A 15,165-nucleotide genomic window follows, 5' to 3' on the forward strand; every position below is an offset into this window, starting at 1 on the left:
AGGCAAACCTGAAATGCTGTCATAAACTGATAATATTCCATATGGAAGTCATTTTGGTTTCTTGGCATACCTCCTTATCTTGAAAGTCCATCCCGGATGTGGATTCCACTGATGATTTGAAATCAACAGAACTGAAGAGTGGAGTTATAGGAATTTCTTTTAATCAACATGCAAAAAGGTACCTGGAGCTTGTTCAAAGCAGAAGAAACAAACAAAAGGAAAGGTATCTCTGAACTGAAGTGGATGAACAACTTCCTCAGGAAAATGAAATCAGATTTATAAAGGAGTAGGTATCTTCTAACTATATTTGCTGACTAAAACTTCAAAGTTTTATAATAATCTGTTTAGGGGAAGCCTGGAATCTGAGACAGCAAAGAAGGGTTAAAGATGTGCTATCTAATGAAAATATTAGCACATACTTGGAGTTATCCTAAACAATGTTGCTTTTTCTCTGAGTTTCAAGAAATAACATGAAATACCAAGGTCTTCACAACCTTTCACTTTGTACTCCTGGTATGAATAGTGACAGACTCACAGGCTGGATGAGGTTGGCAGGGACCTCTGGAGATGGTCTAATCCATCTGCCTTTCTCAGGGCAGGGTCATCTACAGCAGGTTGCTCAGGGCCCTGTCCAGCTGACTTTTGAATATCTCCAGGTTTATAGACTCCAAGTCTTCCTGGAAAACCTATACCAGTGTTTGACCACATCACTGAAAAAAAGTTTTCCCTTATGATTAAATGGAATTTCTTGTATTTCAATTTGTGTCTCTTGCCTCTTGTCCTGTCTCTGCGTACCACTGAGAAGAGTCTGTCTCCATTTTCTTTTCTTTATCCCATCAGGTATTTATGCACATGGATAAGATCCCCTTGTGCCCTCTTTTCTCAAGCCTGGAGAGTCCTAGTTCTCACTGCCTCTCCCTGAATGTCAGATGTTCCACATTCCCTTAGTCATTTTAGTGTCCCTAAGACCTTGCAGTATATAAATTTCCTGACAAACTAAATATCATTGTCTTCTTACAGCAACAAAATGTACCATGATTAAAAAATTGACATTCCTTTAAAATTAGTTCTTTTCAAGTCTGAAATGTCACAATTACTTTAACTGGAGACAGGTTGTTGCTGTTCCAGGAACCCTCTCTCATTTTCTCACACCCTGCAAATATTTTTCTGCATTTGCAAAATCTACAGGAAACTTATCCAAAATTCTTTCTTCCACTGTTGAGACTAATACCCCAAGACAAAGTACTGAGGACTTCTGAGTCATGAAAACATAAAAGGTTTAAGTATGTTTTTCTTACATATAGAGTAATTTGTCATTAGAAATGTAATTAGGAAGCATTGACAATTCTCTGAACTTTTGGTTTATACTATGCTCTCAGAAGGCAAAACTATATAAAAACATCAGGGATTTCACTCTAATGTTGCTGCTTGGAAACATGTTTACACATACAATTATTTGATTTTTGGTACATATATCCATGGATATGTCAGTGCAGAAGAGGCAAAGTGCACATATTTATGTTATACCACCTTCTTGTGGGCAGGATCAGTTGATACCATTGTTTTTCAGATAAATGGGAGCCAAACTAGGGGCTTTCTTTAAGTGGGAAAGTGTGGCCTGACCAAAAGATTCCTTCCAACCAAATTTTTCCTAAGATTTGGTTAAATATGATTTCAGATTGTACAGAAGAACTAAGTTCATACTGCCTCCATTATTCCTTCATACAACTAGTGACATATCTGCTAAAAATATATGAAGAATACAGATAAAAAATGTGTAATCATCATTTAGGTGCACTTTTACTCTAGACACTAAAATGACACGTACTGAACTTGTCTTTATAAATTCATAACCCCAACATGTCTTTCTAGAATAAACTCTGGGCACATTTACATTATTTTTCTTTAGAACACTGGTTTAGGGCTTACTGTCCATTTTTATAGACCAATAATCAGTCTCTACCCCAAAGAGCTAACACATTAGGATTATGATAGGTGCAAGAATAATCAGGCATTGTAATAGTGGATATGTTTCAATATCAGAGTACCACAGACTCAGAGAATGACAGAATCATTAAGGTGGGAAGAGACCTATAAGATCAAGTCGAACCATCCACCCAACACCACCATGCCCACTAAACCAGGTGCCGCAATGCCATGCCCACAGGTTCCTTGAACACCTCCAGGGAGGCTGACTCCACCACTTCCCTGCGCAGCCTGTTCCAATGTTTCACCACTCTCTCAGTAAAGAAATTTTTCCTAATATCCAGCCTGAACCTCCCCTGGTGCAACTTGAGGCCATTTCCTCCTGTCCTGTTGCAAGTCATTTGGGAGAAGAGACCAACACCCACCTCTCTGCAGCCTCCTTTCAGGTAACTGTAGAGAGCAATAAGGTCTCCCCTCAGCCTCCTCCTCTCCAGACTGAACAACCCCAGTTCTCTCAGCCACTCCTCATAAGACTTGTGCTCCAGACCCCTCACCAGCTTTGTTACCCTTCTCCGGACACACTCCAGCACCTCAATGTCCTTCTTGCAGTGAGGGGCCCAAAACTGAACACAGGATTCGAGGTGTGGCCTCACCAGCGCCGAGTACAGGGGCACGATCACTTCCCTGCTCTTGCTGGCCACACTATTTCTGATACAGGCCAAGATGCCATTGGCCTTCTTGGCCCCCTGGGCACACTGCTGGCTTATATTCAGCCAGCTGTCAACCAACACCCCCAGGTCCTTTTCTGCAGGTCAGCTTTCCAGCCACTCGTCCCCAAGCCTGTAGCATTGCATGGGGTTGTTGTGACCCAAGTGCAAGACCCAGCACTTGGCCTTATTAAATCTCATAGAATTGGCCTCAGCCCATCGATCCAGCCTGTCCAGATCTCTCTGCAGAGGCTTCCTACCCTCAAGCAGATCAACACTCCCGCCCAACTTGGCGTCATCTGCTAACTTGCTGAGGGTGCACTCGATCCCCTCATCCAGATCATTGATAAAGATATTAAAGAAGACCGGTCCCAAAACTGAGCCCTGGGGGACTCCACTTGTGACCGGCTGCCAACTGGATTTAACTCCATTCACTACAACTCTCTGGGCTCGGCCGTCCAGCCAGTTTTTTACCCAGAGAAGAGTGCACCTGTCCAAGCCATGAGCCACCATTTTTTACAGGAGAATGCTATGGGAGACAGTATCAAAGACTTTACTAAAGTCCAGGCAGACATCGACAGCCTTTCCCTCATCCACTAGGCGGGTCACCTGGTCATAGAAGGAGAGCACGTTGGTCAAGCAGGACCTGCCTGTCATGAACCTGTGGTGGCTGGGCCTGATCCCTTGGTTGTCCTGCATGTGCCCTGTGAGCGCCCTCAAGATGAACCTCTCCACAATGTTCCCCAGCACCGAGGTCAGGCTGACACACTTCTAGTTCTCCGGATCCTCCTTCCAGCCCTTCTTGTAGATGGGCCTCACGATGGCAAGCCTCCAGTCATCCGGGACCTTGCCTGTTAACCAGGTCTGTTGATAAATGATGGAGAGTGGCTTGGCAAGCTCCTCCACCAGCTCAATCAGTACTCTTGGTGGATGCCATCAGGCCCCATAAACTTGCGAGTATCCAGGTGGCATAGCAGGTTGTTAACTGCTTCCTCCTGGATCGTGGGGAGTTTATTTTGCTCTCCATCCCTGTCTTCCAGTCAGGGAGCTGGATTCCCTGAGGATACCTGGTGTGGCTATTAAAGACTGAGGCAAAGAAGGCATTAAGTACCTCAGCCTTTTCCTCATCCTTCATGACAATGTTCCACCAGTAAAGGATGGAGATTCTCCTTGGCTAGCTTTTTGTTGTTAATGTATTTATAGAAACATTCTTTGTAATCCCTTATGACTGTGGCCAGATTGAGCTCTAGCTGGGCTTTTGCCTTTCTAATTCCCTCTCTGCATGACCTAACAAGATCCTTGTACTCTTCTTCAGTTGCCTGCCCCTTCTTCCAAAGGTGATAAACTCTCCTTTGTTTCCTGAGTCCCAGCAAAATCTCCCCATTGAGCCAGGCCGGCCGTCTTCCCCGACGGCTCTTCTTATGGCACACGGAGACTGCCTGCTCCTACGCCTTTAAGATTTCCTTCTTGAAGAAGATCCAGCCTTCCTGGACCCCTTTACCCTTCAGGACCGTCTTCCAAGGGACCCTCTCAACCAGCCTCCTGAACAGGCCGAAGTCTGCCCTCTGGAAGTCCATGGTAGTGGTATTGCTGACCCCCTCCTTACTTCACCAAGAATTGAGAACTCTATCATTTCATGGTCGCTAAGCCCAAGACAGCCTCTGACCATCACTTCTCCCACCAGTCCTTCTCTGTTTGTAAACAGCAGGTCAAGCAGGGCACCTCCCCTGGTACACTTGCTTCCCAGCTGTGTCAGGAAGTTATCTTCCACACACTCCGGGAACCTCCGGGACTGTTTCCTCTTGGCTGTGTTATACTTCCAGCAGACATCCGGTAAGTTGAAACCCCCACGAGATCAAGGGCTTGCGACTGTGAGACTTCTGCCAGTCACTTGTAGAATGCTTCATCAGCTTTTTCATCCTGGTTGGGTGGTCTATAACAGACACCCAGCAGGATATCTGCATTGTTTGCCTTCCCCCTCATCCTTACCCATAAGCACTCTACCTTGTCATCACAATCGTTGAGCTCTATACAATCAAAACACTCCCTAACATACAGAGCCACCCTACACCCTGTCCCTCCTGAAGAGATTATAGCCATCCATTGCAGCACTCCAGTCATGAGAGTTGTCCCACCATGTTTCTGTGATGGCGACTACGTCATAGCTGTCCTGCTGCAAAATGGCTTCCAGCTCCTCCTGTTTGCTGCCCATGCTGCGAGCATTGGAGTAGATGCACTTGAGTTGGGCTATCAATTTCGCCCCCAACATTAGCGTGCCATCCCTAGGCTCATCTCTAGGTAGCCTGGCTTCATCCCCTTCCCCCTTCGAATCTAGTTTAAAGCCCTCTCGATGAGGCCCGCCAACTCATAAACGAGAATCCTTTCCCCCTTGGGAATAGTTGAACTCTATCTGCTGCCAGCAGGCCCAGTGCCATGTAAATCGCCCCATGGTCAAAAAATCCAAAATTCTGCCAATGGCACCAGCCAGTAGAATCATCTGTTTCTAATATTATTACTTAATATTAACAAGAAAATATTATCTTTATTCCAATTAAAGAAAAATACTACCATTGAATGGATGTTGCACTTATTAGTAAGATATTAAATAGGAGTCACCAGATGGTGCTGTAACACCTAATTTTATGAAGTCCTTTGTCTGAACAAACAATAGTCTCTGAAGAAACAATAGCCAGCCACAGGAAAAACTACATTCTTTCTAGTTCAGGGATGCACTTCATTTTAGGGAGAACTCTTGTAAGCAACTAAAATATGTGCTTTCTACCTTAGTTTCATTCACCAGTCATTTTGGTTGAGAAAAGTAAATTTTATGTGTTTGGGCTGAGAATCCTAAACCAGATGAATTTTCTGCACGCAGTGTGTCTGTCAGAAGAAAAGTAGATGGTGTAAAATTAACACCTTAGGAACATAAGGTAAACTGTTAATTTCATTCTCAAGATTGGCTATCCCTCAGCAGAAGACTAGCAGTTTGCCCATGGTATATTTAAAAAAAAAAAAAAATCTTCTTTCATCCCTGTTTAATTATACAGCAAAGAAAACTTCCTAATTAGAGCACTTTGACACACGTCTTAGTTGCAAAAGGAACACTGATACCCATGATGAATTACATAGGTTTCTGAATTTATGGCATCTGGAACTTCACACATTTTAATATATGGATTTAGATGGACTCAAACATAACAGAAAGCTCTCTATAAATATCCATTTTACATCTAAGGTCTGTCTGATTTCAGACACATATTGCTGAGTAGCAATGATACATTCTATTATGCTTGGGGTTGCTTTAACCAGCAACAAAACTTGCTTCTTTCAGTCCATGACTTTTAAAAGAATTACAGACTTACTTTTAAGTAAGAAGGAATTGTAAAAAGCTTGAGATATGATCCAGTCATTGACCTTAAAACTCTGTAGGCTTATACATCTTACCTGGAAACACAGCCAGGGACTATTTGCTTAGATCTCTTCGTCTATTTCTACATCTCGGGTGAAAAACCCAGTAGTGGTAGCTTCCACAGTTCTTCATTAACCAAAATGTTCTGAAAAGGAGTAAGAAAAGTATCTATGGGACAATATTGTTTATGTGAAACCAAAAGGAGAACTGGAATGTCATTCTTCTGTTTTAATTATATTTCCTCAATCACTTTGTATTTCCTTCACTTTTTCCCCTTCGTACTTGCTTACTCACTGCTTCATCTTGTATTTTTGCTGCCACATCAGAGAGGAGTGCCCTCCTTGTTGTGTCACTACACAAGAGGCAATGAAAAGCCTCCATCAGTTGTAAAGAAATGTGAAATTTTGCCAGAAAGTGAACATGGTGTGTTTTCCCTAAAACTTGCAACAAGGTCTTCTGACTGCTGATGCATGCTAAGAATAAATTGTGCAATAAATATTAAAGCCAGTATGGAAAAGCATAGGAGAATAGATGCAGCAGCTTTTATTACAGTAAGTCTTAAAATTAATAATGTATGTGACACTATTTTGTATAATAAATCATATTCTGATTCTTTTTAAAGCTTTTTAGATTTAGTTAGCTGATCAAATGCTGCTTCAGAATTTTCAGTTTGGCATCCAGTTTGTCTTCAGATCAGTTTAGGTCCTGTGTACCTTTGCTTGCAAGAACTTGCAAAAATATGTGAGGATAAGAAATAAAAACACTCTACAAAACATATGTTAAGTAAAAAAAGAAAGCAAGCAATCAGGCAATATTGGAATAAAAATATAGAATATTGAGTGTTTCACTATAAACAAGATCTAATCTTTATTTCTGCATATTGCACCCCAGATAATTTCAGCTCTGAGCTCAAATTTTTAATTGGTCTAAAACAAATGCTTTCAACATGTAGTTAATTCTAATGTAAAGCCTTCAAGACATCTCTTGGTTATTTGTTCCAATACCTAATTAAGCTAGCACTTAAAATTACATCTTTTATAGTTTGAATTTACCTGTTTTAAACTTGATATACAGTCTAAGGTTGGAACACACAACTGGATGACTGTGTTAGGACAGCTATTATCTTATGTGTTATTAGCCTGTAGAATATCTGAGCAAAAAAAAGTGAATCAAGATCTTTTCAACTCTCTTCAAAATAAAATAACACCTTTTACTACATTTGCCTCAGTTAACCTGCCAAAGATTGACTAATACCAAGTAATATTACTGAAGCTAAGGTATGAGGGCTATGCCTTAAAAAATCTTATTGGCTAATTCTTAAATTAATGACATACATGCATGGAGTAGAAGAGTAGGTGCTTGGGAGCCCTACATTAAGTTTTATAGATGGAAGGTGTGTTGCTATCTAAAGTTATCTGCCGAGCCCCAGAATCTCACAGAAGTTCTCTGCAGTGCTAACCATGTTGAAACAAGTAAGCTTTGGTTTGTCAATGTCATTTTCCCAAGCAGTAATTCTCACATACTATTAAATAGCTATTCTCCATTAATGAGCTCTAAGAAGGATCAGACATATTTCTCTATGATTATTGTTTTAGCGCTAGATTGTTTTATTTACGTCACAAGCACAGATGCTTTTTGTTAATCAGCAGTAAGGTTTAGTTCCATTAGAACTTTCACACCCACTTATCACGTGAGGCATAGATGAAATGGCCATCTGTGTAAATCTAAAAACTTTTTTGAGAGGCCAAATTACTAATTTATACATTTACAGCAGTCTATTTTTAATCCCTTGAGTAATCTTTTTAGAACTTCATTTCAGTGTGTCAGTGTATTTACATTTTTACCCTTCAGGAAATCAAATATTTTGGTTAGACACCATTTGTACTAAGTAAAGTTCTGTATGCTGCAGTTCAGTCATACATTTTCTAGCTTTATATCAACATTACACAATAAATCTCATAAGATCAGAAAATACTTAGAGCTTTTTGTCTTATTTTTTACATTTTGAATCTAAAATTATCAACATGACATTAGTACATATTCTCTTTTGAGGTATGATGATGATACTAGTTTATAGTGTGATTGTACAATAATTTTACATGTGTATTGGTCTATCAATCAAACCAGGAAGGTTATGCAATTTAGAAAAGACCTGAAGAGTTAAAATGTGATGAAAAATATATCATCAGTGTTCCACAGCTGTTCCACAAACTCAAAGCTTATTCTTACAGTTAGAAAACAAGTAAATAAAGAAAGTTGTAGCAAATTTAATGTTTAACATTTAAGAAATCCAGTGATATGTTTCTCTATAGGAACTTATAAAAGATCTCAAAAGGATTTGTCTGCACATTAAAATATTGTGTTGTATCAATCTCCTAAATACTATGCTGTATAAATCTCCTAAAACAGATTATACTTGTGAGGATTATTTCTAACAGTTACATTTGGGAACAACGTCTGTCACGGACCCCAGAATTAGTCCAAATATACAACCACAATCTTTCAAAGTGCAGAAGATACAAAAGAAAGAATCATCAAACCTTATCTAGCACCTCATTGTCTTCATCAGTATTTTTAAAGTTAGTTCCTCATATTTTCATTCACGACTGGAAGACCTGAATTTGTGGAAATCAAATCACTTTGAATTAGTCCTCTAGGATGGGATTCACCTCAGAACATGTCCTAGTGAGTTTAAACCTAGGCTCACTCTCTACTTAGAACACGCAGTCAGGCAAATGTCAAGGAAAGATTCTTCACTTCTATCTTACACAGGGCAGGCACATTCCTTATTACTAAATCAAGATGATTATTTTGCACAGTTTGCATGGGCAAGACTTCTCCCATCAAGGCCATATTTAGAGACAAGTTGTGTTTAGTACCCGACATATTTCGTTATTCCTTCATTCTATTTCCTTGTTTGGATGAAGACAGCTAAATTTGATTTTTACTGTCACTGTGAGCCAAGAATAGCAATGATGAACCTGGGACTAAGCAGATGCAAAGATGCAGCAATACTACACATACAAAGATTCAGAATGAAACTGGTCTCTTAAATGCAGAAGTATGACTTGTCATGCTGAATTACTACAAATGTAGCATGATTGATTGATTATACCCTGCCATAAGAGGTTCCCTTAGAGCAAAGGAATTAATTTAGATAAATACAAGGTAATAATACACTTAGGAAACAGTAGTATCAATAGGATGTACAAAACTGGTGAGTTCTGGTTAGGAAATTGATAGCACTGCAGACCTCACAGTTGCATGATATTGCACAAAATTTTTTCTGTATATGAATAGATGGCTTATGCAGCAGAGAAAGTAATACAATCTTAATAATATTTAACCCTGAAGTAAATTTTGTGATTATAAACTTAAAATTTGGTAAAAGTAAAAAAATAAAAATTCAAATAAAATAAACACCCCTACAACTTATAACCTGTGAGACATACATTCGTGTCCTTTTACATCTACCAGAAAAAGGTGACAAAGCCAGAATTTATCGTGTATTGACTGAGATACAATAGATGTCTGTGAATAAGTTAAGGAATAATTTCAACATTACAAATCAGTGAGAAGATCAGTATGAAACAGTCTGTATAGTGCAAGAACATATGCTGGAGACTCCAACTGATTCTCTGAATGATTCCCAATTAGAGTGGGTACAACTTACCAGAGAAGACATAACACTGGAGGCCCAACTACAGAGAATTTGACTACAGACATAAGAAAAATAACCAAATTGAATCAATTTTCAACTGTTTTTCCTGTCTTTCTCAAAAACCTTTACAAATTGTCATTACTACTTGAGTAATGTGGTAGTAGTTGAAGGTGGGAGTCATTTAACCTCTCCAAGACATTTACTTTACAAGTTTTTTCACTATTAGTTCATTTGTATCATTAAGATACTGGAAGAGGACTTTAGGCAGTAAAACCTCAGCCCCTTCTCCAGGTTCAGTTTCTGTGTATGCTAATTATACAGACTTAGATGCATAAAGAGCCTCCCTGTTGTTTTAAATATCCATCTCACACACAGGCAAGATTCACCTCCTTGACTAAATGTGTCTAATATCCTTTCAGATGTTACATAATTCATTTCTTTCATGGCAGCTCCCTGTAATTTCTAGAAAGCTCTTAAATTTAAGTTGAGTCCAGACAGCAACTGCCTTTCTCAAGCAGTTCAGGTCTGAAAGGTGATGAATAAGCACAGAGAGCCATGCAGGGCTGCTGTTTCCATTCCATGACAAAAAAACCTGTCTCTGTCTTAAGCGTACCTGTACCAGGGCCAGTATTGGAATGTGGTGCTCACTGTTTTGCTTGCATAACTATCACACTGGCCCATGTGGTATTGTGGCAAATAATAAGCAATGTCTCACCTTCAGCAAAGGGTCTGGACCAGTAATAGTGGTTGTAGGTTTGTTGGCTATTATGGCGTTATTCTGGAAAACATTATGCTGTGCTTTCATTTTTACCAAAACCTTTCTGGAGGTATTCTTCTTTATGGGCTACCATCAGTTCTGGGATTTCATAATTCATGTTTGCAATGTAGCTATCATAAGAACTTCATGTGTGGGTATGTGGAAGGAAAGAGGATGTAGCAAACAAGACATAAGAATAATGTTTAGGCTGGAGTCTGCCTAGCCTTTCATTCTTGAGTTAGCAGTCTAAAAGGTTTTTGCTGGGAAACACAAAGGTTTTGAATAAAAGTTGTGTCACAAATAGAAGACTGCTATATGTTTTGGAGTAATAATAGAAGACTGCTATATGTTTTGGAGTAATAATATTTTGTCCAATTAGATTAGAGGGCCTAAGTGAATCAGTCTTAATTAAGGCTGTGGTTTATCCCATCTAAATGTAACTATGAAATTAAGATTCTAGTCTAAGTTGATTATCTGGACTGAGAGCAGCCCTGAGGAGAAGGACCTGGGGGTGTTAGTTGATGAGAAGCTCAACACGAGCCAGCAGTGTGCGCTTGCAGCCTGGAAAGCCAACCATATTGTGGGCTGCACCAAAAGAAGCATGACCAGCAGGTTGAGGGAGGTGATTTTCCACCTCTACTCCACTCTCATGAGACCCCACCTGGAGTACTGCATTCAGCTCTGGGGCCCCAACATAAGAAGGACATGGACTTGTTAGAGTGAGTCCAGAGGAGGGCCATGAAGATCGTCAGAGGTCTGGAGTCTGTCTCCGATGAAGACAAGCTGAGAGAGTTGGGGTTGTTCAGCCTGGAGAAGAGAAGGCTCCAGGGAGACTTTATAGCAGCCTTCCAGTACCTGAAGGGGGCCTACAAGAAAGCTGGAGAGGGACTTCTTAGAAGGGCAGATAGTGATAGGACAAGGTGTAATGGCTTTAAACTGAAAGAGGGTAGATTTAGATTAGAGATAAGGAAGAAATTCTTCACCATGAGGGTGATAAGGCACTGGAACAGGTTGCCCAGAGAAGTTGTGGATGCCCCATCCCTGGAAGTGTTCAAGGCCAGGTTGGGCAGGGCTTTGAGCAGCCTGGTCTGGTGGAAGGTGTCCCTGCCCATGGCAGGGGGTTTGGAACTAGATGATGTTTAAGGTCCCTGCCAACCCAAACCATTCTATGATTCTATGATTCTGTGATCTAAGATCATTGATGGAAGGAGATAAGCACTTTAAGGAGGTCTCCAATGAAAATGTCTAAATATGGACAGATGCTAATACCTTCCTACTTCCCCCCAACAGCTCACTATCTGGTAAGGCTGTTAGTTAATTTAGCTGGAGTGGAGCTCCCAGCAGAAGACATTCATGGCACCTCCCTCTCCTCAGTAGCTGTTTAGGTGGATGAAACACTTAAGAATAACTGGTTTACAAGGCTTCGGTGTTGGAGCAGTTCCATCAGAGCCACAGTATAATTAAATCCTAGTGGGTAAAGATAGGACTGGGAACTGGGACAACTGAAATACCATTTTCAGCATCTTCCATATGTTATGTATTTGACCTAGAAAAAACCATTTCACAGAATCACAGAATCACAGAATGATAGGGGTTGGAAGGGGCCTCTGGAGATCATCTAGTCCAACCCCCCCGCCAGAGCAGGTTCACCTAGAGCAGATTGCACAGGAATGCGTCCAGGCAAGTTTTGGATATCTCCAGAGAAGGAGACTGCACAACCTCTCTGGGCAGCTTGTTCCAGTGCTCTGCCACCCTCAAAGTAAAGAACTTCCTCCTCATGTTTAGATGGAACTTCCTATGACCAAGTTTGTGCCTGTTACCTCTCGTCCTGTCACTGGGCACCACTGAAAAAAGACTGTCCCCATCCTCCTGGCATCCACCCCTTAAGTATTTATAAGCATTTACAGTTATCTCTCTATTTTCTGACATCCCATTAATAAAGAACAAGTCTTGTGTAAAACTCACTGGTGACCACTGCTGTAAGGACTGTTTTGCCATCCCTACTTCACAGGTTTTTCCTGTACTTTTGCTGTATTAATTCGGTTGCAGCTTTCTACATTGAATCCTATTATCCTGTTTTAATTTTTACAACACTAGTTGTCAGCAGGAAGCATGCAATAAGTAGCGAAAAAACAAAGGATTTAAAATATATACATTGAATTTAAGAAAGATAAGGCCATTATATGGTATTAAATACTATCATCCAATTAATTAATTTTGCCTGGTTATTCTTACATTGAAGGCAGTAACTTTTGTTTTCCTGAAGTTTATACTTGTTAAGAACATCACAGTAGGATAACACCACCACAGTAGGACTCATTTTGAGGATGCTGCGCAGTCTGGGGTCTGCCTGGGGGTTGGGAGCTGGGGAACTCCCCAATGCCTGGCAGCCAGGGCCTGTACCACCCTCCAGCCAGGAGCAGGGCAGCTGGGGCGCACTTGGGCCGCCCCAGCCCCAGGCATCGGGCACCTGACTGGGGATGGGCTGAGGGGAGGCCATGACGTGGGTCCACAGGTGGGCCCAGCTTGGCGGGGTCGATGGTTGGGCAGGGCAGGGCTGTGGGGAGCTGGAGACCAGCCCTGATGCGGTGTCGCTGGGACAGCAGCTGATGGCCCCGGGGGGCTGACATGGGGTCCTGGGCCATGGGCAGGGTCTGGGGAGCCCCTGGGAGACTGGTCAGGGACAGTCAGGCCCATTAGTGCCCTCAGGGCCCTGACAGTGATATTAATTCTGTAGACACCTAACTTTCTGTCTACACGTAGGGGTCTACACACCTGATGTAGATCTGAAAGCTTCCTGTATAGTAACTATCTGGTTAAAACAGCCAACAGCAGTTATTTAGTCTACTCTAAAGCAAAAGAATGCCATAAAAGTTTAAGCTAAAGAATTGCATAGGTGTTCATGTCGTTTGAAATGCTCTGGGACACTGTTTCTGGTCCAGCACTGCAGTTCCAGGATAGCAAAGGTCTCCTCCAAGTCCTTGTATAACATCTGGCCTACCCATATGGATCTCTTGAACCTTCCAGGCACCACATGTGGCAACTGAAGCCTACCCTTACATAATAGAACTGAATCCCTACAGACTCTGCTGTCCATACTGGCTAGATCTCTCTTGACTACATGTAAACTTGTAGCTTATGTGTTAATGCCTGGACATCAATTCAGTTGCCTAAATGTAGGTGTTTAGTGCCATTTGAAATGACCTACAGGTTTGGTGGCTATAACACAGGGAGACCAACACCCTTCTGCAGTGGAACCAAAAGCCAAATAATTTGTACTGGAGCATTTCAAATGGTTACTTTCCTCAGCTGCTACTGAGGCCTTAATAAAGTTATAGATAATATTGTAATAATTCCCATTAAAATATTTTCTTTATTTGACTCAGGGCAGCATTACTGAGCCATTAGAATTCCCTGATCTTTTGCTATAACTGCCATATAATTTGTTGTTTCCTAGCCTGTATTTGTGGAGATGATCATATCTATCTAATTTTAGGACTTCGGACACAGTCTTAAAAGATATTGTCTTATTTTATCATGCTGCTTTTCCAATTTGTTAGGGTCATTTTCACTTCTAATCTTGTCTTCCTATTGTGTTGTCCAAATTATTATTAATAAGTAGTATTGGCTGCTGAGTAGAGCCCTGCAAAACCCAATACGATACATCTTAGCTATTTGGCAAGGCTCATTAATAATAACTCACAGAAAAAGTCTTTGTAAAATCAAGATATGGGAAATCTGCAGCTTCTCCTCTATCTACAAGGTTTGCTACCTTGTCATAGAAAAAAAAATAATTCTTTGACAGAAGTTGTTTTTAACATGTTGATGTTATTTACCTCCTCGTTATCTTCCGTGTAGTTACAAATACTTTATTTGATTATTTGTTCTGGTACTTTTCCGGAAAATAAAGTTGACTAGCTGGTCAATATTTATTCCCTTCTCACCTGTTTCCCCACTCTTTTCCATTTCAAAGATAGGCACCTTATTGTTTTGGGTTTTTTTGTGTTCTTAGTCTTTAGGACCTCATCCATCTTTCATGAGTTCTCAAAGATAAATGCTAACAGCATATCTCTAAAGCAGACATTCAGCAAATGCCCTTAATTGTTATGATCCATAGTGTTGCATTGCCTAAGACTTAGAAACCTTGCTCCAAGAACGAAATTCAAAGTAATGAGATAACCATCTAAAGGGTGATACTTGTAGAAGAGCAGAAATGGAATTCACAGCAGTTAGCATCCTCAGTGCTGGGTATATATACCATACAAAGAAATAGGTTTATTTAAGATCTTTGCTATTGCAAGATCCCCAACCTTGATATTTAGGAACCCAGGTTAATCTGGATTCAAGAGCTGAAATGCCCTCTAAAAATATAAACATGAATAATAATAATAATAAGAAAGCCTCTTTCCTTTCCCAGGCAAGTGAGCTAATGCCTAAATTATTAAACAAAGAGAGTACCACTAGCTTTAGGCAATAGAATAAGCACAGTCTAAACATGACTTGAAACTTGTGCATTTCTGAGAACTTAAAAAATGGGTTACTTACTTTCTTCTTGAATCTTTAAGTTTTTTCCAATACCCCTTCTCAGCTTATTTTCATGTTCTTACCTAACTCCTTACCTCTTTAGAGCTGGTATGAGTTGTGTTGGTTATCTGGCTATCAGTGGCAATTTTAATTAAAAAGTTCAATCTTGGTATTGTTTGCT

The sequence above is a fragment of the Gavia stellata genome, chromosome 1 (assembly GCF_030936135.1).
Source record: "Gavia stellata isolate bGavSte3 chromosome 1, bGavSte3.hap2, whole genome shotgun sequence".
In the NCBI taxonomy this organism is placed as follows: Eukaryota; Metazoa; Chordata; class Aves; order Gaviiformes; family Gaviidae; genus Gavia; species Gavia stellata.